The following is a 22,055-nucleotide window of genomic DNA, read 5'->3' on the forward strand; positions in this document are numbered from 1 at the left end:
CAGCTCCAGGCTCTGAGCTGTCAGCACCGAGCCCGACGCGGGGCTCGAACTCAAGAACCGCGAGATCATGACCTGAGCCGAAGTCAGACACTCAACTGACTGAGCCACCCAGGTGCCCCAATAAATTTTTAAAAATGAAGGAAAGAATTGATCATGGGGGATGGGCACATGGCTGCCACACCACAAAAAGAATGTTGGCCTTTTTCCTAAAAGTAATAATAGCCATTGAAGGTTTTAAGAACAAGAATAGTGTCCTACCTTCATTTTAGGATGGTAAGGAGTGGCTGGCCAGTCAGGGTGGCTTCAGGGAGGCAGGAGGAAGCTCCAGCAACGGTCCAGGCACAGTGGTGTTGGGGTGGAGTGGATGCAGAAGAAGAGGGAGAGGGAGATGTCGAAGATGCCAAGACCAGAGTGGAAGAGAAGTAAGTTTGTGGGTGACCGAGCGAGGTCAGTTTGCACTTGTGACGTCCGAGGTGCCTGTAAGACATCCCAGTGGGGATGTTGGCGGGCAGTTGGCTACACAAGTCCAGAGCACAAAGAGCGGTCCAAAGGGCAGGCAGGAGTGAGGGGGTTATGGTGACGAGATGCTAGTAATGCCACAGGCCACAGGAACACACACAGGCGCGAGGGCAAAGGCCGAGCCTTGGTAATCCCATCAGTGACAGGCTGGGAAGAGAAAGTGGAGAAGGAAACAGCAAGACCAAAGATGAGACGAACAGAAGGCAGAGCTCTCGTGGAAGCCAAGGGGTTTGAGTGTTTTGAGGAGAGAGAGAAGGCCTTCCCTGCTGTGACCTTCCCTGACCTGTACTGATGCAGAAGCAGGGAAATGATGAGAAAACCTGAAGTCAGGGGTCAGCAGATCTGGCCCCGACACCTCCCTGACTACAACTCAATTCCTCATCTGTAAAGTGGGGCCAGGACACCAACCCTTCTGTGTAGCCACTCTTGTTGCCTCTCCAACATCATTCCTCCTGACTTCCTCATGGAACCACAGTTTTGTTGGAGTAACTATGGCAGAGACTGCCGATTGCCCCCACATCCATTCTCCCTTCTTCCATAGAAATGGAAATTTCAGCTGGCCAAAGACTGAATTTCTCAACTCCTTTGCAGTAAGGGGTGGCCATGTGACTTCAGTGGGTTATGTTATAGGAGGGGAACCCCGAGCTTAGGGAACCTGAAACTTTCCATTTATTTATTTATTTATTTATTTATTTATTTATTTATTTATTATTTTAGGGGGTTCAAGGGAGAGAGTGTGAGGAGGGGAGAGGCGCAAAGGGAGAGAGAAAGAATCTCAAGCAGGCTCCATGCCCAGCGTGGAGCACCAGTCGGGGCTCAATCCCACGACCCCAGGATCATGACCTGAGCCAAAATCAAGAGTTGGACCCTCAACCAACTGAGCCACCCGGGTGCCCCGGGAACCTGAGTCTTTTAACACCAGATCTTAATAAACTTGCCCTTTGACCTGGACGAAAACGCTACCTTTAAGGCTGTTTGCTATGCACACCTCTTTGAGAGGTGTGCAGAAACATGAGAGACCCGCAGAGAATTATCTCCCTGCATTGCAGTAATATTGGATTTTGAGTGAGCAGCGGTGTAATTATGGCCCCTGAGACATAAAGATGAATTGTTAGCAGCTTCCAGGAAAGCTCTCTTCGTTCACTGTACGTTGTCACGTCTAGACGTGACACTTGCCGACAGGCGGCCATCTTGTGACCATAAAGAAAAACATGGCTGACCTGTTGGCAATGGCAGAGACAAAGATTGAAAATAGCCTTGGTACTTGACGACGCTGTTGAGCCACTCACCCACTACTGGCACCATTTCACTTCTTGCCACCTTGTTATGAGAAAGCAGAAATTTCCTCACCGTGGAAGCCACCGGAGTCAAGTGTCAGCTTGAGGCATCCTGAATCTTGCTCTGGTGTGGTGCGCCTCCCTCCTACAAGTGCTGTGAGGCCATCTAGTGTGAAAGCTCAGGTGCGAAGTGCTGGGGGCAGGGTTACTCAGAGGGGACTTCGGACCACCATCAGGTCACTTGGGGGTTGGCGGAGGGGGCCCAGAAGAGGAGCGGAGCCAGGCAACACACTCGGCGATTTCAGGGTGGCTGGGGGCTGTGGGTGACAGATGGCTTGTCAGATCAGTTCGTCGGGACTAATGGGCTGCTCTGATACCACCCACGGAACATGCTGGGTGCAGATCTGAACAGTTGAGAGGGAGCTTTCTGGAGGCACTGGCTTTGAAGCCAAACGTGAATCTAATGGGGGGAGATTTCAAGCACCTTGAACAAGCTGGTGGGGCATATTTGGGGGAAAAGCAGGTATTCTATCACTCTTCAAATCCTCAAATGACCCTCCTCTCAATTAAATTCAAAAGCAATTATTGAGCACCTAGAGTGTGCAGATGAAAAAGACACAAGTGCTGCCTACTGCTGGCTTGACATCTGGAGGTGGCAGGGGATTATCATTTACCTCTCGGCTCAGGCTCGCTTCCTCCGGGCAGCCTTTCCAGACCCACACCCTCCTCACCCCCACCTCTGCTGCTCACCATCTCAGCTGGGTTACCCTCCTGCTCCCCCTGGAGGCCCTCCAACTCAGCTGAGTCAGCCACGCCCCTCCCCACGCCCCACCCCTTCCCCCAAACCGGTCCAGTGTGGATCTTCCCACTCCCCCCACCAAGCCACGCGCAGCACGATGCCAGGCACAAGAAACAGGCAGGACGCATGCGTTGAGAGGGACAGAGGAAGGCGAGCCCCTTCTGGGAGATCCCACCAGAAAAGGGCTCCAGGGAGAGATGAACAGAGTGACAGGGCTGGGCGTGGGGATGGCCTGTCAGGTGGAGGGAAAAGGGGTGCAGGAAGATAGGGGCCAGACCCTAAGCAGGGGGGTAAAATTCAGCTGGCAAGGTGACACGGAAGAACCTATGGATGTCTTTGGTGCTACAGCATGGGCAGGCCCCTGGGGATTTCGAGCAGGATAATTAACCTCATACAAGCGTGCCTCAGAGATATTGTGGGTCGGTTCCAGACCACCACAATAAAGCCAGTCAAATGACTCTTTTGGTTTCCCAGTGGTAAAAAAGTTACGTTGACACTATATTGCAGTCTATTAAGTGTGCAATAGTATTATGTCTGAAACAACAATGTACATACTTAATTTTTTTTATTTTATTTTTTTTTTAACGTTTACTCATTTTGGAGGGACAGAGCGTGAGCAGGGGAGGGGCAGAGAGAGAGGGAGACACAGACTCTGCAGCGGGCTCCAGGCTACGAGCTGTCAGCACAGAGCCCAGAGTGGAGCTCGAACTCACAAACCATGAGATCATGACCCGAGCCGAAGTCAGAAGCTTAACCAACTGAGGCATCCAGGTGCCCCAGGTACACACTTAATTTAAAAAATACTTTATTGCAGGGGTGAAACAGTGACTCTTGATTCGGGGTCATGAGTTCAAACCCCACGTTGAATTTAGAGATTACTTTTTTAAAAACGATTGCTAAAAAATGCTAACAATCTTCTGAGCTTTCAGCAAGCTAAAATCACTGATCACATAGTAATGAAAACTTTTGAAATATTATGAGAGTGACCAAAACATGACACAGAATCGTGAAGTGAGCAGCATTTGCTGCTAGAAAAATGATGTCCACAGACTTGCTTGATGCAGACTTGCTTGGCCTTCAGTTTGTAAAAAAATGCAATATCTTTGAAGCAAAGTACAATAAAACAAGGGATGTCTGTAAAGCTTTATTTGGGCAATTGTGATGTGCCAGGCACCAGCTTAGATGTTCTACATGTATTTCCTTTTTTGTTCTTTTAAAGTAATCTCGGGGCACCTGGGTGGCTAGTCGGTTAAGTGTCTGACTTTCGCTCAGGTCATGATCTCACAGTTCGTGGGTTCGAGCCCCATGTCGGGCTCTGTGCTGACAGCTCAGAGCCTGGAGCCTGCTTCGGATTCTGTGTCTCCCTCTCTCTGCCCCTCCCCTGCTCATGATCTGTCTCTCTCTCTCAAAAATAAATAAACATTAAAAAAAATTTTTTTAATAAATATATAAATAATCTCTACACCCAGTGTGGGGCTCGTACTCACAACCCTGAGATCAAGAGTCACATGCTCTGCTGATGGAGTCAGCCAGGTGCCCCATGTGTTTCCTTCCTTAATCCTCATGCCAACCCCATGAGATGGATATTAGCATCCCATTTGGCTGAGACACTGAAGCACCACAACCACCAAGTGGCAAAGCTGGGACTTGAACCTCAAGTCCTATCCCCAGCAGGAGCTAGTGTTTCATGAACACTCATTGTGGGCCACATGCCTTATAGACAGCATTCCCCTTACCCATCCCAGCCACCCTTGCTGGAACATATCAGAGGCCACCTCTATGCTACACTGTCTCTCCCCTGCACTTCTGAACGTGGCATCGGTCTTTACTCGAGGAAAACTTTCAACACAGGGCAGGCCCTCAGCACCGGGGTGGGGGTGGGGCTCGGGGTGAAGGTGGGGCAGCTGCTGTATGAATGAGTCATCCTGGAAATGGCTCCTCCAGCCCCCTTCCAACCTTCAGATGACCGCAGCCGTGGCCAACATCTTAACTGCAATCTCATGACAGACTCCAAGCTAGAACCACCAAGGTGAGCAGCTTCCAGACCCCTGACTCCTATGCACTACATGTTGGAGGTTATCAGTAGGTAACTGATACACACATCATTCAGGGTCCAGCCCCTCCTGGCTGTGTGACTGTGGGAACTTTACCACTCTGAGCGTATGGTTTCTCTGGTTCAGACCTTTCTGCTGAACTCCGGATCAAACAAATCAGCAATCCCCATTAAGGCTCCTCAGGCATGGGCACTTCGCATGTCTCACGTATCTCTTAAACCCGCTTCCCACCATGGCTCAGGCCCTCATCAACTCTCCCTTCAATTACTGAAACAGCCCCCTCACTGATTCTCCTGCCTTGTACAAGGCTGCGAATAACAAAATCCCAAAATACAATATAAAAAACTTATAAAACTCAACACCCCCAAAATGAAAAATCCAACTAAAAAGGGCAAAAGACATGAATAAACATTTTTCCAAAGAAGAAATCCAGATGGCCAATAGACACATGAAAAGATGCTCAACATCACTCATGGTCAGGGGAATGCAAATCAAAACCACAATGAGACACTACCTCACACCTGTCAGAATGGCTAAAATCAACAATACAAGAAAAAACGCGTGTTGGCAAGGATGCAGAGAAAGGGGAACCTTCTTGCGTTGTTGGTGGGAATGCAAACTGGTGTAGCCACTCTGGAAAACAGTATGGAGTTTCCTCAAAAAGTGAAAAATAGAACTACCCTGCAATCCGACAGTCACACTGCTAGGTGTTTACCCACAGGATACAAAAGTACTAATTCAAAGGGATACGTGCACCCCTATGTTTATAGCAGCAGTCTATACAATAGCCTTTTTTTTTTAATTTCATTTGAGAGAGAGAGCAAGTAGGGGAGAGAAATAGAGGGAGAAAGAGAATCTCAGGCAGGCTCCACGCTCAGCCCGGAGCCCGACACAGGGCTCAAGTCCCACAACCCTGGGATCATGACCTGAGCCGAAATCAGGAGTTGGACACACAACTGACTGAGCTACCCAGGCGCCCCCCTACAATAGCCAAATTAATGAAACAGTTCCAGTGTCTGTCGATTAATGAATGGATAAAGAATATGTGGTGTCAGGGCACCGGGGTGACTCAGTTGGTTGAGCATCTGACTCCTTTTTTTTTTAAATGTTTATTTATCTTTGAGAGAGAGAGAGAGCAAGCAGGGGAGGGGCAGAGAGAGAGGGGGACAGAGGATCCGAAGTGGGCTCTGCACTGACAGCAGGGAGTCTGATGCAGGGCTCGAACTCATGAACTGCAAGGTGATGACCCGAGCCAAAGTCAGATGCTCAAGGGACTGAGCCACCCAGGTGCCCCAAGCATCCTACTCTTGATTTTGGCTCAGGTCATGATCCCAGGGTCACGGGATCGAGCCTCACATCAGGCTCTGCATTGAGCATGGAGCCTGCTTGAAATTCTCTCTCTCCCTCTGCCTTCCCCCCCTCCACCACCCACTGCTCGTGCATTCTCTCTCTCTCTCTCTAAAATAAAAAATAATAAAATGTTAAGAATTAAAAAGAAAAGATGTACTGGTTATATATACAATGGAACATTACCCGGTCGTGAAAAAGAATGAAATCTTGCCATTTGCAACAACACGGATGGAGTAGAGAGTATTGCGCTAAGTAAAATAAGTCTATCAGAGAAAGACAAATACCGTACGATTTCACTCATGTGTGGAATTTAAGAAACAAAACAAACGAGCAACAGGGGAAAAAGAGAGAGAGAAAGAGAGAGACAAACCAAGAAACAGACTCTTAACTATAGGGAACAAACTGATGGTTGCCAGAGGGGAGGTGGGAGGGGCGGGATGGGTTACACAGGTGATGGGGGTTAAGGAGTGCACCTGTCCGGATGAGCACTGGGTGATGTATGGAAGTGTTGAATCACTATTTTGTACTCCTGAAACTAATACTACACGGTCTGCTAACTGGACTTTAAATTTTTCAAAAGAAATCCCCAAATACCAGCGGATTACACTTGACAGAAGTGTATTTCCCTCTCACATTCAAGAAGTCCAGGAGCCCCTGGCTGGCTCAGTCGGTTAAGCACCTGACGTCGGCTCAGGTCATGATCTCATGAACTTATGGTTCGTGAGCTCGAGCCCTGCTTCGGGCTCTGTGCTGACAGCTCAGAGCCTGGAGCCTGCTTCAGAATCTGTGACTCCCTCTCTCTCTCTCTGCCCTTCCCCTGCACACGCTCTGTCTCTCTCTGTCTCTCAAAAAATAAATAAATGTTAAAAAAGAAAAAAAAAAAAAAAGAACTCCAGAGGCAGGCATGCAGTCCAGCGTTAGCATGATATACCACCGAACAAGGAACCCAGGCTCTATCTGGTTGATCTGCAGTGTGTAGTTTTCATTCCCAAAGTTTCCTCATGGTCTAAAGTAGGTGCTTGTGCTCCAGCCATCATGTCCACATTCCAGCCATTAGAAAGGAGTAACTGGAGAAAAATAAAACACCCCTTCCCTTTAAAAACATTTTGCTTATTTTCCACTGACCACATCTAGCAAGGGAGGCAAGGAAACAGTCTATTTTGTGGGTCAATTATGTGCTCAGCTAAAAATACAAAAAATGTTGTACTCAGGAAGAATGGCATGTAGGACAACCAGCAGTCTTTGCAGCACCCTCCACGCTGCTGCCCAGTAGAGGGTTTTATTGTTACTCTTCGCTTTTGTTCTTCATTATAAAAATAATATAGTCTAGGAAGGGGAGGCCCAGAGAAGGGTCACAGAGAGTTGGTGGCTGTGTCAGAAGTAGACTCCCCAACCACAGTCCCTCTCCACTTTGGCCTCAGTTTTCTCAGCAGGTAATATTTTATAATTGGGGCAATGCAACACATAAACATACAACAAAAGAGCATTCTAGTTTTGACCCAAGGTACAAAAGAAAAATTGAAAGGAAATCTTTATAGTTACAGCTTTTAAAATAACAAAGAACGGCGGCCCCGTGTTTTAAGGAGGCAAACTCTTTCCTGGCTCAGTTCTTGGAATCAGGAAAAATTATCACACCTTCTTTGCACCTCAGGCTCTCTGCCTTGAACCTAGAAAAGAGCCTGTGTTCTTCCTTGTAAATATAAAACTTTTATTGTTAGGTGATAGTAATGAGAAACAAAAATGGAATATGTTTGAGCTGCTTCATTTCTAAATGGTGACATAACATGAAAGAAATGTACCTGAATTTAAGATTTATTCTTTAAGTTACCCACAGAATGTTAACAGTGTTAGGACTGATACAAGGGACTTTTCCTATGGGGTTACCTATTTCTGGACCATTTGAACCTTACAAGAAGCATGGATTCCACATATACATGAAAAAAAAAAAAGACTTAAAATCAAATATAGCCTATGGGGCACCTGGGTGACTCAGTCGGTTGAATGTCTGACTTTTGATCTTGGTTCAGGTCGTGATCTCACGGTTCATGCGATCAAACCCCACATGGGGATCTGCACTGACAGTGTGGAGTCTGCTTGAGATTTTCTTTCTCCTTCTCTCTCTGCTCCTCCTGCGTTCTTCTTGTCTGTCTTAAAAATAAATAAATAAACGATTTCAAAATGCTGAGTCAGGGAGAGCTATTTTAAAAAAATCAAATATAGCCTCTACTCTCTCTAAATAAAATAATAGGTGCCCATTATAGAAAATACAGAAATATATAAAAAGAAAATTTTAATTACCCACAATTTCACCCTTCAGAGAGAGTCTTACTGTTAATAGGTGTGATGCCTTCAATCTTCTTAGAATCATTCTGGATATAGTTTTTTCCAATATTTGTTACGAGAATTTTCAAGCAGATAGCAAAGCTAAAAGAATTGCTCAGTGATCACTTATTCTCACCCCCTAGATTCTCCCATTAACATTGTACTAGGGGCCCCTGGGTGGCTGAGTCAGTTGAGCGTCTGGCTTCCGCTCAGGTCATGATCTCACAGCTTGTGAGTTTGAGCCCTGCATCAGGCTCTGTGCTGACAGCTCAGAGCCTGGAGCCTGCTTCGGATTCTGTGTCTCCCTCCCTCTCCGCCCCTCCCCTGCTCACACTCTGTCTCTCAAAGATAAATAAACGTTAAAAAAAAACTTTTTTTTAATGAACAACATTGTGCTATAGTTGTTTTATTGCATAGTTATCCAGCTGGATATAGATGGTTTTTAAAATTATCATGCAGTAGGGGCGCCTGGGTGGCGCAGTCGGTTAAGCGTCCGACTTCAGCCAGGTCACGATCTCGCGGTCCGTGAGTTCGAGCCCCGCGTCAGGCTCTGGGCTGATGGCTCAGAGCCTGGAGCCTGTTTCCGATTCTGTGTCTCCCTCTCTCTCTGCCCCTCCCCCGTTCATGCTCTGTCTCTCTCTGTCCCAAAAATAAATAAACGTTGAAAAAAAAAATAATAAAAAAATAAAAAAAATAAAATTATCATGCAGTAATACTGACTTCTTTTGGTGTGCATTTCCACAATATTTACATGTATAGATATATGTAATCACCACAATAAGGATTCAGAACAGTTCCATCATCCCCAAATAATTCCATCATCCCCCTTGTAGGCATGCTTTCCCCTACCCCTAAGCCCTGGGAACCACTGATGTGTTCTCATCACCATTGTCCTAGAATGTCACATAAATTGAACTATACAGCATGTATCCTTTGAGATTGGGTTCTTGCAATCACATTATGTGCAGCAAGAGTTTGTTCCATAGGAGCACTTAAATATATAAAGCAAATCTTTATGGACATAAAGGAGAAATTGACAGTAATACCATAATAGTAGGGGACTTTAACACTCCACTTACATCAATGGATAGATCATCCAGACAGAAAATCAATAAGAAAATATTGGCCTTCAATGACATATTAGACCAGATGAACTTGATAGATTTATACAGAACTTCCAACCAGAAGCAGCAGAATATACATTCTTCTCAAGTGTACATGGAACATTCTCCAGGATGTATTAGGCCACAAACAAGTCTCAATAAAATTCAAGAAGACTGAAATTATATCAAGCATCTTTTCCAAGCACACGAGTATAAAACTAGAAATCAATTACAAGGAGAAAACTGGAAAAAACACAAATACATTAAGAATAAACAACATGCTGGGGCGCATGGGTGGCTCAGTGGGTTGAGCGTCCGACTTAGGCTCAGGTCATGATCTCACCATTCCCGAGTTCAAGCCCCATGTCTGGCTCTGTGCTGACAGCTCAGAGCTTGGAGCCTGTTTCGGATTCTATGTCTCCCTCTCTGTCTCTGCTCCTTCCTCACTCGTGCTCTGTCTCTCTCAAAAATAAATAAGCACTAAAAAAATTTTTAAAGAATAAACAACATGCTACTAAACAACCAATGGGTCAAAAAAAGAAGTCAAAGAAGTTTTAAAAATATCTGGAGACAAATGAAAATGGAAACAAAACTTTCCAAAATCTATGGGATGCAACAAAAGCAGTTTCAAGAGGGGAGTTTATAGCAATACAGGACTACCTCAAAAAATAAAATTCTCAAAAAATCTAACTTTACACCTAAAGGAACTAGAAAAGGAACAAACAAAGCCCAAAGTTAGCAGAAGAAAGGAAATAATAAAGACCAAAGCAGAAATAAATGAATAGAGACAAAAAACAAAACAAAAACAACACACACACAACAGAAAAGATAATGAAACTAAAAGATAGTTTTTTTGAAAGCATATACAAAAATCAATAAACTTCTAACGAGACTCATTAAGAAAAAAAAGAGAGGAGGGGCACCTGGCTGGCTCAGTTGGTGGAGCATGCAACTTGATCTCAGAGTTGTGAGTTCAGGCCCCATGTTGGGTGTAGAAATTACCTAAGAATAAAATCTATTAAGGAGCACCTGGGTGGCTCAGTTGGTTAAGTGGCCAACTTCAGCTCAGGTCATAATCTTGCAGTTCGTGGGTTTGAGCCCCACATCGGGCTCTGTGCTGACAGCTCAGAGCCCGGAGCCTGCTTTGGATTCTGTATCTCCCTCTCTCTCTGCCCCCGCCCCCCACCACTCCACTCCTGCTCTGTCTCACTTTCTCTCAAAAAAAGTAAATAAACATTTTAAAAAATCCTTTAAAAAAGAAAATCTATTAAAAAAAATAAGGGTGCTTGGGTGGCTCAGCCAGTTAAGCATTTGACTTTGCCTCAGGTCATGATCTCACAGTTTGTGGGTTTGAGCCCCTCATCAGGCTCTGTGCTGACAGTTCAGAGCCTGGAATCTGCCTTGGATTCTTGTGTCTCCCTCGCTCTCTGCCCCTCCCCTGCTCGTGCTCTGTCTGTCTCTCTCTCTCTCTCAAAAATAAATCAACATTAAAAAATAATTTTAAATGAGAAAAAAAGAGAAAAGACCCAAATAAATAAAATCAGAATTAAAAGAGAAGTTACAACTGATACCACAGTAACACAGAGGATCATAAGAGACTAGTATGAACAATTATAAGCCAACAAATTGAAAAACCTAGAAGAAATGAATAAAGCCCTAGAAATACACAGCCTTTCAAGACTGAATCTCAAAGATATAGAAAATCTGAATAGAAGAGCTCCTGGGTGATTCAACTGGTTAAGTGTCTGACTCTTAATTTCAACTTAGGTCACGATCCCAGGGTCATGGGATCAAAACCCATGTTGGACTCCACACTAAGCATAGAGCCTGCTTAGGATTCTTTCTCCCTCTGCCCCTCTCCCCCACTTGCACTCTCTCTCAAAAACAAAAGAAGAGAAGAGAAGAGAAGAGAAGAGAAGAGAAGAGAAGAGAAGAGAAGAGAAGAGAAGAAAAAAAGAAAATCTGAATAGAACAGTAACAAGTAATGAAATTGAGTCAGTAATTTGAAAACTCTCCCCTGCAAAAAAAAAAAAAGTCCAGGTCCAGACAGCTTCACAGGTGTATTCTACCAAACATTTAAAGAAGAGTCAGCACCTATCTCTCTCAAGTTATTCCAAAAAATAAAAGGGAAGGAAAGCTTCAGAACTCACTTTATGAGGCCAGCATTACTCTAATACCAAAACCAAACAAAGACATCACAAAACAAAACAAAACAAAAACATTATAGGCCAATATGCCTAATGAACACATGTTCAAAAATCCTCAATAAGATATCAGCAAACTAAATTTAAGAATACATTAAATAGATGATATACCACCATCAAGTGAGATTTATTTCAGGAATGCAAGGATGATTCAACATCCTTAAATCAATTGATGTGATACACCACATTAACAAAATGAAGGATAAAAATCATATGATTATTTTAATAGATGCAAAAAAGCATTTGATAAAATTCAACATCCATTAGTGATAAGAACACTCAGCAAAGTGGGGATAGGGGCACCTAGGTGGCTCAGTTGGTTAAACATCCAACTTCGGCTCAGGTCATGATCTTGCAGTTTGTGATTCGAACCTGCATCAGGTTCTGTGCTGAAAGTGTGGGGCCTGCTTGGGATTCTCTCTCTGTCCCTCTCACTCTCTGTCACTCTCACACTTGCATTTTCTCTCTGTCTCTGTCTCTCTGTCTCTCAAAAATAAGTAAATAAGTAAATAAATAAACTTTTAAAAAAGTGGGGATAGAAGGAACATAACAAAGACCATATATGACAAACCCACATCTAACATCATACTCAATAGTAAAAAGCTAAAAGCTCTTCCTCTAAGATCAGGAACAAGACAAGGATACCCACTGTCACCACTTTTATTCAATACAGTATTGCAAGTTCTAGCCACAGCAATTAAACAAGAAAAATAAATAAAAGGCATTCAAATTGGAAAAGGAGAGTAAAATTATCACTATTTGCAGGTGACATGGTCCTCTGTGTGTGTGTGTGTGTGTGTGTGTGTGTGTGTGTGTGTGTGTAGACTAAGAAATCCACTAAAAAACTATTAGAACTACTAAATGAACTCACTGAAGTTGCGGAATACAAAATTAACATACAGAAATCAGTTGCATTTCTATACACTAATAATGAGCTATCAGAAAGAGAAATTAAGAAAAAAATCTCATTACAATTATATCAAAAAGAATAAAGTACCTAAGAATAAAATTAACCAAGGAGATGAAAGACCTGTGCTCTGAACATTGTGAGACATTGATGAAAGAAATTGAAGAGGACACAAATAAATGGAAAGATATACCATGCTCATGGACTGGAAAAAGTAGTATTGTTAAAAATGTCCATAGACCAGGGGCACTGGGGTGGCTCAGTCAGTTAAGGATCCAACTCTTAATTTTGGTTCAGGTCAAGATCTCATGGTTGGGAGATCAATCCCCATGTTGGGCTCTGTGCTATCAGTGGAGCCTACTTGAGATTCTCTCTCTCCCTCTCTCTTTCTCTGCTCCTCCCTAGCCCTCTCCCTCTTGCACACAATCAATAAATAAACATTTTTTAAATGTCCATATACCAAAGGCAATCTATAGATTTAATAAAATCTCCATCAAAGTACCAATGGCAGGGCACCTGTCTGGTTCAGTCAGTGGAGCATGAGACTCTTGATCTCAGGGTTGTGAGTTTGAGCCCCACATTAGGTGCAGAGATTACTTAAAAATAAATCTTAAAAAAAAACGCCAATGGCATTTTTCATATAACTAGAACAAAGGATCCTAAAATTTGAATGGAATCACAAAAGACCCCTAATAGCCAAAGCTATTTCTCAAATATTTAGAAAGAAAAACAAGGCTGGAGGTATCAAACTATACTACAAAGCTATACTAATCAAAACATTATGGCACTGCCATGAAAACAGACACATAGATCAATAGAATAGAATAGAAAGCCCAGAAACAAACCTACACATACATGGTCAATTAATCTATGACAAAGGAGGCAAGAATGTACAATGGGGAAAAGACAGTCTCTTCTACAAATGATGATGGAAAAGCTGGACAGCCACATACAAAAGAAACTTAACCACTGTCTTACACCATACACAAAAATAAACTCAAAATGGATTAAAGTTGAATGTAAGACCTGAAACTGTAAAAATCCTAGAAGAGAACATAGGCAGTAAGCAATTTGGCATTGGTCTTAACAATATTTTTTTGGACCAGTATCCCCAGGCAAGGACAACTAACATTAAAATAAACAAATGGTGGGGCGCCTGGGTGGCTCAGTCGGTTAAGCGTCCGACTTCAGCTCAGGTCACAATCTCACGGTCCGTGAGTTCGAGCCCCGCGTTGGGCTGTGGGCTGATGGCTCAGAGCCTGGAGCCTGTTTCTGATTCTGTGTCTCCCTCTCTCTCTGCCCCTCCCCCGTTCATGCTCTGTCTCTCTCTGTCTCAAAAATAAATAAAACATTAAAAAGAAAAAAATATATAAATAAATAAATAAATATAAAAAAATAAAATAAAATAAACAAATGGGATTATATCAAACTAAAAAACTTTTTCAAAGTGAAGGAAATCATCCACAGAATGGAAAGGCAACCTACTGAAAGGGAGAGGACATTTGCAAATCATACATCCAATAAGGGCTTAATATTCAAAATATATTAAGAGCTTACACAGCTTAGTATTAAAAAAAATAAACAACCTAATTAAAAATTGAGCAGAGGACTTGAATAGACATTTTTCTAAAGAAGACATCCAGATGGCCAGCAGGCACATGAAAAAATGCTCAACATAACTAATCCTCAGGGAAATGCAAATCAAAACCAAATTGAGATATCACCTCACACCTGTCAGATTGGCTGTTATCAAAAAGACAAAAAGTTGTAAGTGCTGGTGAGGATGTGAAGAAAAGGGAACCCTCGTGCACTGTCAGTGGGAAGGTAAATTGGTGCTGCCACTGTGGAAAACAGTATGGAGGTACCTCAAAAAATTAAAATGAGGGGCACCCGGCTGGCTCAGTCCTCTTAATCTCGGGGTTATGAGTTTAAGCCCCATGCTGGGTGTAGAGATTGCTTAAAATAAAATCTTTAAAAAAATGAAAACACTGGGAGCCTGGGTGGCTCGGTCGGTCAAGCATCTGACCTAGGCTCAGGTCATGATCTCACGGTCTGTGAGTTGGAGCCACGCATCGGGCTCTGTGCTGACAGCTTAGAACCTGGAGCCTGCTTCAGATTCTGTGTGTCCCTCTCTCGTTGCACCTCCCCTATTCGCGTTCTCTCTCCCTCTCAAAAATAAATAAATATTAAAAAAAGTAAAAATGAGAACACCAATTTGAAGAGATACATGCACTCCTATGTTCACTGAAGCATTTACAATCACCAAGATGTGGAAGCCACTTAAGTGTCTATCAATACATGAATGAAGAAGATGTGAGATATACATAGACATATGATATATACATATATATACATGTGATATATACATATGTGTATCTCTCTATATATCTATAGATATAGATATCTATAGATATATAGAGAGATACACACACAATATAGATAGACAGATACACACACACACACACACACACACACACACACACACACACACACACACACAATGGAATTACACCCAGCCACTCTTTGAGGAAGATGCGGTCGCAGCTACAGCAGAGCTTTGGAGGCCCCTCTCCTGCTCCTGACACACCACTGTTCATTCTTGCTGAGGAACAAGTGGGTCAGGCAGCGATGCCACAGCTGTGGCTTTTAAAGACACTGGGAAGGGGCGCCTGGGTGGCTCAGTCGGTTGAGCATCCGACTTCAGCTTAGGTCATGATCTCGCAGTCTGTAAGTTCGAGCCCTGGGTCGGGCTCTGTGCCGACAGCTCAGAGCCTGGAGCCTGTTTCAGATTCTGTGTCTCCCTCTCTCTCTGCCCCTCCTCCGCTCATGCTCTTCTCTTTCTCTCTCGACACTGGGAAGACACCCGTGGAACTAGAGGTGATGTTTCACTGAATTAGAATTATTCTAACCAGTTGCAACATAAAATCTTTAGAGAAGGTATGTGCTGACTTGATCTGAGGCACAAAGGAAAAGAATCTCAAAGTGAAAGGACCAGTTTGGATGCCTACCAAGACTCTGAGCATCACTACAAGAAAAACTCCTTGTGGTGAAGGTTCTAAGACTTGGGACTGTTTTCAGGTGAGGATCCACAAGCGACCCATTGATTTGCACAGACTTTTGGAGATTGTTAAACAGATTATTTCCATCAGTATTGAGCCAGGAGTTGAGGTTGAAGTCACCATTGCAGATGCTTGAATTAACCTTTTTAATAAATTGATTATCAGTTAAAAAGAAAAAAAAAGGAATAACATTCAGCCATAAAAAGTGAAATTTTGCCATTTGTGACAACATGGGTGGACCTAGAGGGTGTTACGCTAAGTGAAATAGGTCATACAGAGAAAGACAAATACTGTATGATTTCATTTATATGTGGAATCTAAAAAAAAAAAAAATCAACAAACAAAAATAGAAACAGACTCTTAGATACAGGAAGCAAATTGTTGGTTACCAGAGTGGGGAGGGGGAGGGGATAGGTAAAATAGGCAGAGAGGTTTAAAGGGTACAAACTTCCAGTTATAAAGTAAATAAGTCATGGGGATATAATGTACAGCATAGGGAATATAGTCAACGATATTGTAATAACTTTGATGGTGAGAGACAGTAACTAGACTTATCAGGGGGATCATTTCGTAATGTATAAAAATATCAAGTCACTATGATGTACACTATATTATAAAACTAAAAAGATATTGTATGTCAATTACACAAGGAAGGGAGGGATGGGGGAGGCAGGTAAAGAGAACAAGAGAAATTTTGTTCATTTTTACTGCTGAGTAGTATTCCATAAATGAACTGCTGTTCATTTACCCAGCCTTCCAATTTGGGTTGCTTCGGTTTGGGGGGATTCTGAACAGAGCTGCTACCGACATTCTTGTGCAGCTGTTTGTGTGGATGTAAGTTTTCATTTCTCTAAGGTAAATATCCAGGAACGAGACTGCTGGGTCTGGGCGGTTTTAATTTGCACTTGCCCAGTGGCGAAGGATGTTGAGCATCTCTGCATGTGCTTGTTTGCCATCTGTATTTCCTTAGATGAAGTGTCTGTTTAACTCTTTTGCCTGTTTAAAATTAATTGGTCGTGGGGCGCCTGGGTGGCGCAGTCGGTTAAGCGTCCGACTTCAGCCAGGTCACGATCTCGCGGTCCGTGAGTTCGAGCCCCGCATCGGGCTCTGGGCTGATGGCTCGGAGCCTGGAGCCTGTTTCCGATTCTGTGTCTCCCTCTCTCTCTGACCCTCCCCCGTTCATGCTCTGTCTCTCTCTGTCCCAAAAATAAATAAACGTTGAAAAAAAAAAAGAAAGAAATCACCTAAAAGTAGATTAGATTAGGTGATTTCTTTTAAAAAAAAATAAATAAATAAAATAAATAAATAAAATTAAATTAATTGGTCGTTTTCTTACTGTTGAGTTTTAAGAATTTTTTTATGTATCCTGGATAAAGGTCTTTTGTCAAATATATCAAATATATACCTTGTAAATATTGCCTCTCAGCCTATAACTTGTCTTTTCATTCTTTTAACAGTGTCTTTCACAGACATTGTTAAGAAATTGATAAAGTCCAACTTACCAATTTTTTTCTTTCCCGGATCATGGTTTTAGTGTTATAGTTAAGAACTCTTTGACTAACCTCAGGCCATGGAGATTTTTTCCTGTGTTTTCTTCCAGACATTTTACGGTTTTATGTTTTGGATCTATGATTCATCTTGAGTTAATTTTAGTATAATGTGTGAGGTTTAGGACGAGGATTTTTGTTTTTGTTTTTGTTTTTGTTTTTGCATATAGGTATCTGGTTGCTCCAGCACTGTTCATTGGCAAGGTGTTTGCACTTTTGGCAAAGTCAGTTGGACATATTTGTGTGGGTCTATTTCTGGACTCTATTCTGTTTCGCTGATCCATTCACTGTGTCCACTCCTCTGAACCCACCACATTCTTTTTTTTTAATGTTTATTCATTTTTGAGAGAGAGAGACAGAGACAGAGTGCGAGTGGGGAAGGGGCAGAGAGAGACACAGAATCCGAGACAGGCTCCAGCATAGAGCCCGATATGGGGCTTGAACTCACGAACTGTGAGATCATGACCTGAGTCAAAGTTGTACTCTCAACCTGCTGGGCCACCCAGGCACCCCAACATTCATTTTTTTTAATGTTTATTTTTGAGAGAGAGAAAAAACGAGCAGGGGAGGGAAGGAGAGAGACGGGGACAGAGGGTCCAAAGTGGGCTCTGCGCTGACAGCTGTAAGCCCAATGGCAGGGCTCAAACTCACAAACCGTGAGATCATGACCTGAGACAGTATCAGACACTCAACCGACTGAGCCACCCAGGAGACCATGAACATGCTTGATTGCTGTTGCAAGTTTTGTTGTAGTAAGTCTCCAAATCAGATAACTCCTTCAACTTTATTCTTCTTTTTCAAAATTGTTTGAGCTATTCTAGTTTCTCTGCCTTTCCATTTAATTTTACAATCGGCTTGTCCATATCTACAAAAAGTCCTGCTGGGGTTGGATTGGAAGTATGTTAAATCTACAGATCACTTTTATGGGTTGAACTGTGTCCCTCCCCCCGCCAAAAGATATGTTGAAGTCCTAACCTGGGCCTCAGAACGTGATTTTATTTGGAAATAGGACCATTATAGCTGTGGTTAAGATGAGGCCATAGTGGAATACGGTGAGTCCTTAATTCAATGTGACGGAGGTCCCTATAGAAGAAGAGGCACAGACATACAGAGAGAACGCCATGTGCCAAGGGAGGCAGATACTAAAGTACTGTAGCTGCAAGCCAAGAACACCAAGGACTGTGGGCAAACCAGCAGAAGCTGGGAGAGGCAAGGAAGGATCCTCCCCTAGAGGCTTCAGAGAGAGCAATCAAATCCTGTTGATTTCAGATCTCTAGCCTCCAGAACTGTGAGACAATAAATCTCTGTTTTTTTAAGCTACCCAGTTTGTGCTACTTTGTTAAGGCGGCCCTAGGAAATGAACAAAATCAATATGGGGAGAAATGACAGCTCTACTCTGTTGGGTTTTCCAATCCATTAACATGGTACATTCCTGTTTGTTTGCATTTTATTTTATTTTATTTATAATTTTTTAATGCTTATTTATTATTGAGAGACAGAGAGACACAGAGCATGAGAAGGGGAGGGGCAGAGAGAGAGAGAGAGAGAGAGAGAGAGAGGGAGTCACAGATTCTGAAGCAGGCTCCAGGCTCTGAGCTGTCAGCACAGAGCCCGGAGCGGAGCTCGAACTCACAAAACACAAGATCATTACCTGAGCAGAAGTCGGATGCTTAGTCGACAGAGCCACCCAGGCGCCCCTATTTATTTATATTTTAGAGAGAGAGAGTGAACAGGGGAAAGGGGAAGAAGAGGGAGAGGGAGAGGGAGAGGGAGAGGGAGAGGGAGAGAGAGAGAGAGAGAGACAGAGACAGAGAGTCATAAATAGGTTCCACACTCAGCCCAGAGCCCAATGTGGGGCTCGATCCCATGGCTTTCGACCCTAGAATCATAACCTGAGCTGAAATCAAGAGTCAGACTCTCAGCCAACTGAGCCACCCAGGCGTCCCCATTCCTGTTTATTTATATCTTGGTTTCTTCCATCACCATTTCATAGTTTTCAGTATAGACACCCTGTATATGTTTTGTTAGATTTATACACAAGTCTGTCTATCTTTCTTTTTTTCTTTCTTTCCTTCTTTTCTTTCCTTCTTTCTTTTTTTCCTTCTTCCTTCCTTCCTTCCTTTCTGGAGCTGTTATAATAGAATTGTCTTTTTTCTTTTAATAAGTTCTTTTTTTTTAAAGTTTATTTCTTTATTTTGAGAGAGAGAGCACACAGGGGAGGGACAGGGAGAGAGAATCCCAAGCAGGCTCCACACAGAGTCCAAGGCGGGGCTCAAACCCACAAACCATGAGATCATGACCTGAACCACCCAAGCACCTGTTTGTTTCCAAGTGTTCATTGTTAGCATATAGAAATAAGATGGATTTTTTCGTGTGTTAATCATGTACTTTGCAGACATGATGAACTCAGTTACTACTTGTAAGAGTTCTAGAAATCTTTTTTTTTTCTTTTAAGATTTCATTGGGGCACCTGGGTGGCTCAGTCGGTTGAGGGTCCAATTTCAGCTCATGGTTGGTGAGTTCTGAGCCCCGTATCAGGCTCGCTGCTGTCAGCTCAGAGCCCACCTTGGATCCTCTGTCCCCCTCTCTCTCTGCCCCTCCCCGACTCACACTTTCTCTCTCAAAATTGAATAAACATTTAAAAAAAACAAATAATTATTTGGCGGGGCAGGGGGGCGGTGCCTGGGTGGCTCAATCCAACTCGGTTTTGGCTCAGGTCATGATCTCAGTTTCATGAGTTTGAGCCCTGTGACAGCTCTGTGCTGGCAGCAAGGAGCCTGCTTGGGATTCTCTTTCACTGCCCCTCCCTTGCTCATGTTGTCTCTCCTCAAAAAAAAAAAAAAAAAAAAAAAAAAGATTTTATTTATTTTTATTTTTTTAACATTAAAAAAAAAAAACGTTTATTTGAGAGTATCCGCAGGTGCACTAGTAGGGGAGGGGCAGAGAGAGAGAGGAGGGGAGACAGAGAATCCCAAGCAGCCTCTGCACTGTCAGCACAGAGCTGGATGCAGGGCTCTATCTCGAAAACTGTGAGATCATGACCTGAGTCAAAATCAAGAGTCAGATGCTTAACCAACTGAGCCACCCAGGGGCCTTTTAAAGATTTTATTTTTAAGTAAACTCTACACCCAATGTGGGGTTCAAACTTACAACCCTGAGATCAAGATAAACAGGCTTTTCCCACTGAGCCAGCCAGGGGCCCAAAGCTCTAGAAATCTTTAAGCACTTTTGATGGCATTTCCTCTCTTTGAAAAAATATATTAATTACCATAAAACATTCCATGATACTTTACTCTTTAGTTTAGCAATTCCCTCCTGCTGGATATTGACATTATTTCCTTGTATTATTATTACTATTATTATTAATGATGGAGTAAATTTGATCCTGAGACATAAATCTCTGACCTCTTTTCTTGAGGGAGGAAAGATTCCTAGAAATGGGATTAGCAGGTCAAAGGCCTGGGCCCTCCTCAAGTACTACACGTGGCTCAGCTGCTTTCCAGAAAGGTCAAACTAACTCATTCCCATCAGCTACATGTGCGAGCACTCAGTGCGCTGAAACGTTGCCAGTACTGGAAATTATCATTTTAAAGCTCTTTGCCATTTGATAGGAGAAATGCAGCATTTCCCTTGCATTTCAAAGTAATCCTTTCTAAAATGCCAACCTATCCCACCCCTGCTAAAAACCTTCCATGGCTCCCTATTACTTTCAGAATAAAGCCCATGCCTCCAGCTGTCAGGTGGGCACCCCAATATCAGGTCCCATTTACTCTCTTGTCAAATTCTGTGGCTTCGTTTTCCGACCCTGCACTACAGCATGGCTGGCTATTTCTGAAACGTACTGCAAAAGTGCCTTCCCTCCAAGACTCTGCCCATCCTGTCCACTCTGCCCAGAACTTGTCCTGTTTACCCCTCCCCAAGGTACCCAAGAGAGGCTGAGTGTCGGATCTGGAGCCAGACTGACTGTGTTCCAGCCCAGCTCTGCTGTGAGGCCTTGGGAAAGCTATTCGACTTCTCTGTGCCTCTGTCACTGCAATTGTAAAATAGCAGTAAGGATAGTCACTTCAGAGGGTTGTTGTAAGGATTAAGGAGTTAAATAAGAGATTATCAGAACTGTGTCTGGGGGCGCCTGGGTGGCTCAGTCAGTTAAGTGTTTGTGAGTTGCAGTTTGTGAGTTCAAGCCCCACATCGGGCTCTCTGCTGTCAGCATGGAGCCTGATTCGGTTCCTCTGTCCCCCTCCATCTCTGCCCTTCCCCCACTCATGCTCCCATGCTCGCTCTCTCAAAAAATAAATAAACTTAAAGAAAAAGAACTGTGTCTGGCAATTGAGAAGTATTTCTTTTAAAGATTTTAAGTAATCTCTACACCCAAACTTTCAAGCCGGAGATCAAAAGCCGCATCTTCCTTGGACTGAGCCAGCCAGGCGCCCCACTTGAGAAGTATGAATATATCTTAGCTGCTACTATTGTCATTCATAGCTGCCCCCCAGCAACCTGGCCTGTCACCCATAGGAAACAGCCCACATGGCCACCCGTACTCCATTGTGTTGCTTCCTAGATGCATGAGCTTCGTGCTTCCCATTGAAATGAAGCTACCCCCACACCTGTTCAGACGCACTGATGATGTAAAGATCTAATAGGTATCCGAGTGCTTTTTAACGTTGTATATCACTCCACTGAGGGTTAGCGTCTCCTCCCACCGCTACTCTAGGAAGGAAAGAGCAGGATGGTAAGAGGGCAATTGACCGGGAGGTGAGCCCTGTGCACAGTCAGGGCCCTGGCAGGAAATGGAACCCAACCTGGGGTCTTCAAGAGGCTTTGATGGAGGGGTGCTCGTGGGGTGAAGAGGACCAGTGAGAGTGTGCGTGGGACTGGGACCAGTGGCGGCAGAAAGTCACCGTGACTGCAGGCCTG

At 43.5% G+C, this 22,055-nt stretch overlaps 1 long non-coding RNA gene and 1 pseudogene across 1 annotated transcript; one reads left to right on the forward strand and one right to left on the reverse strand.

The window, feature by feature from the left end:
• Window positions 1-264: 264 nt before the first annotated feature.
• Window positions 265-8,006, reverse strand: LOC122489428. The gene is made up of 3 exons (XR_006298915.1): window positions 6,931-8,006; window positions 1,870-2,113; window positions 265-477 (listed from the first exon to the last, which is right to left on the reverse strand). It is a non-coding gene; the product is annotated as an uncharacterized LOC122489428 (long non-coding RNA).
• Window positions 8,007-15,361: 7,355 nt separating this feature from the next.
• On the forward strand, window positions 15,362-15,819 carry LOC122490447 (annotated as a pseudogene).
• Window positions 15,820-22,055: the final 6,236 nt, after the last annotated feature.

The sequence above is a fragment of the Prionailurus bengalensis genome, chromosome B2, assembly GCF_016509475.1.
Source record: "Prionailurus bengalensis isolate Pbe53 chromosome B2, Fcat_Pben_1.1_paternal_pri, whole genome shotgun sequence".
Classification (NCBI taxonomy): Eukaryota; Metazoa; Chordata; class Mammalia; order Carnivora; family Felidae; genus Prionailurus; species Prionailurus bengalensis.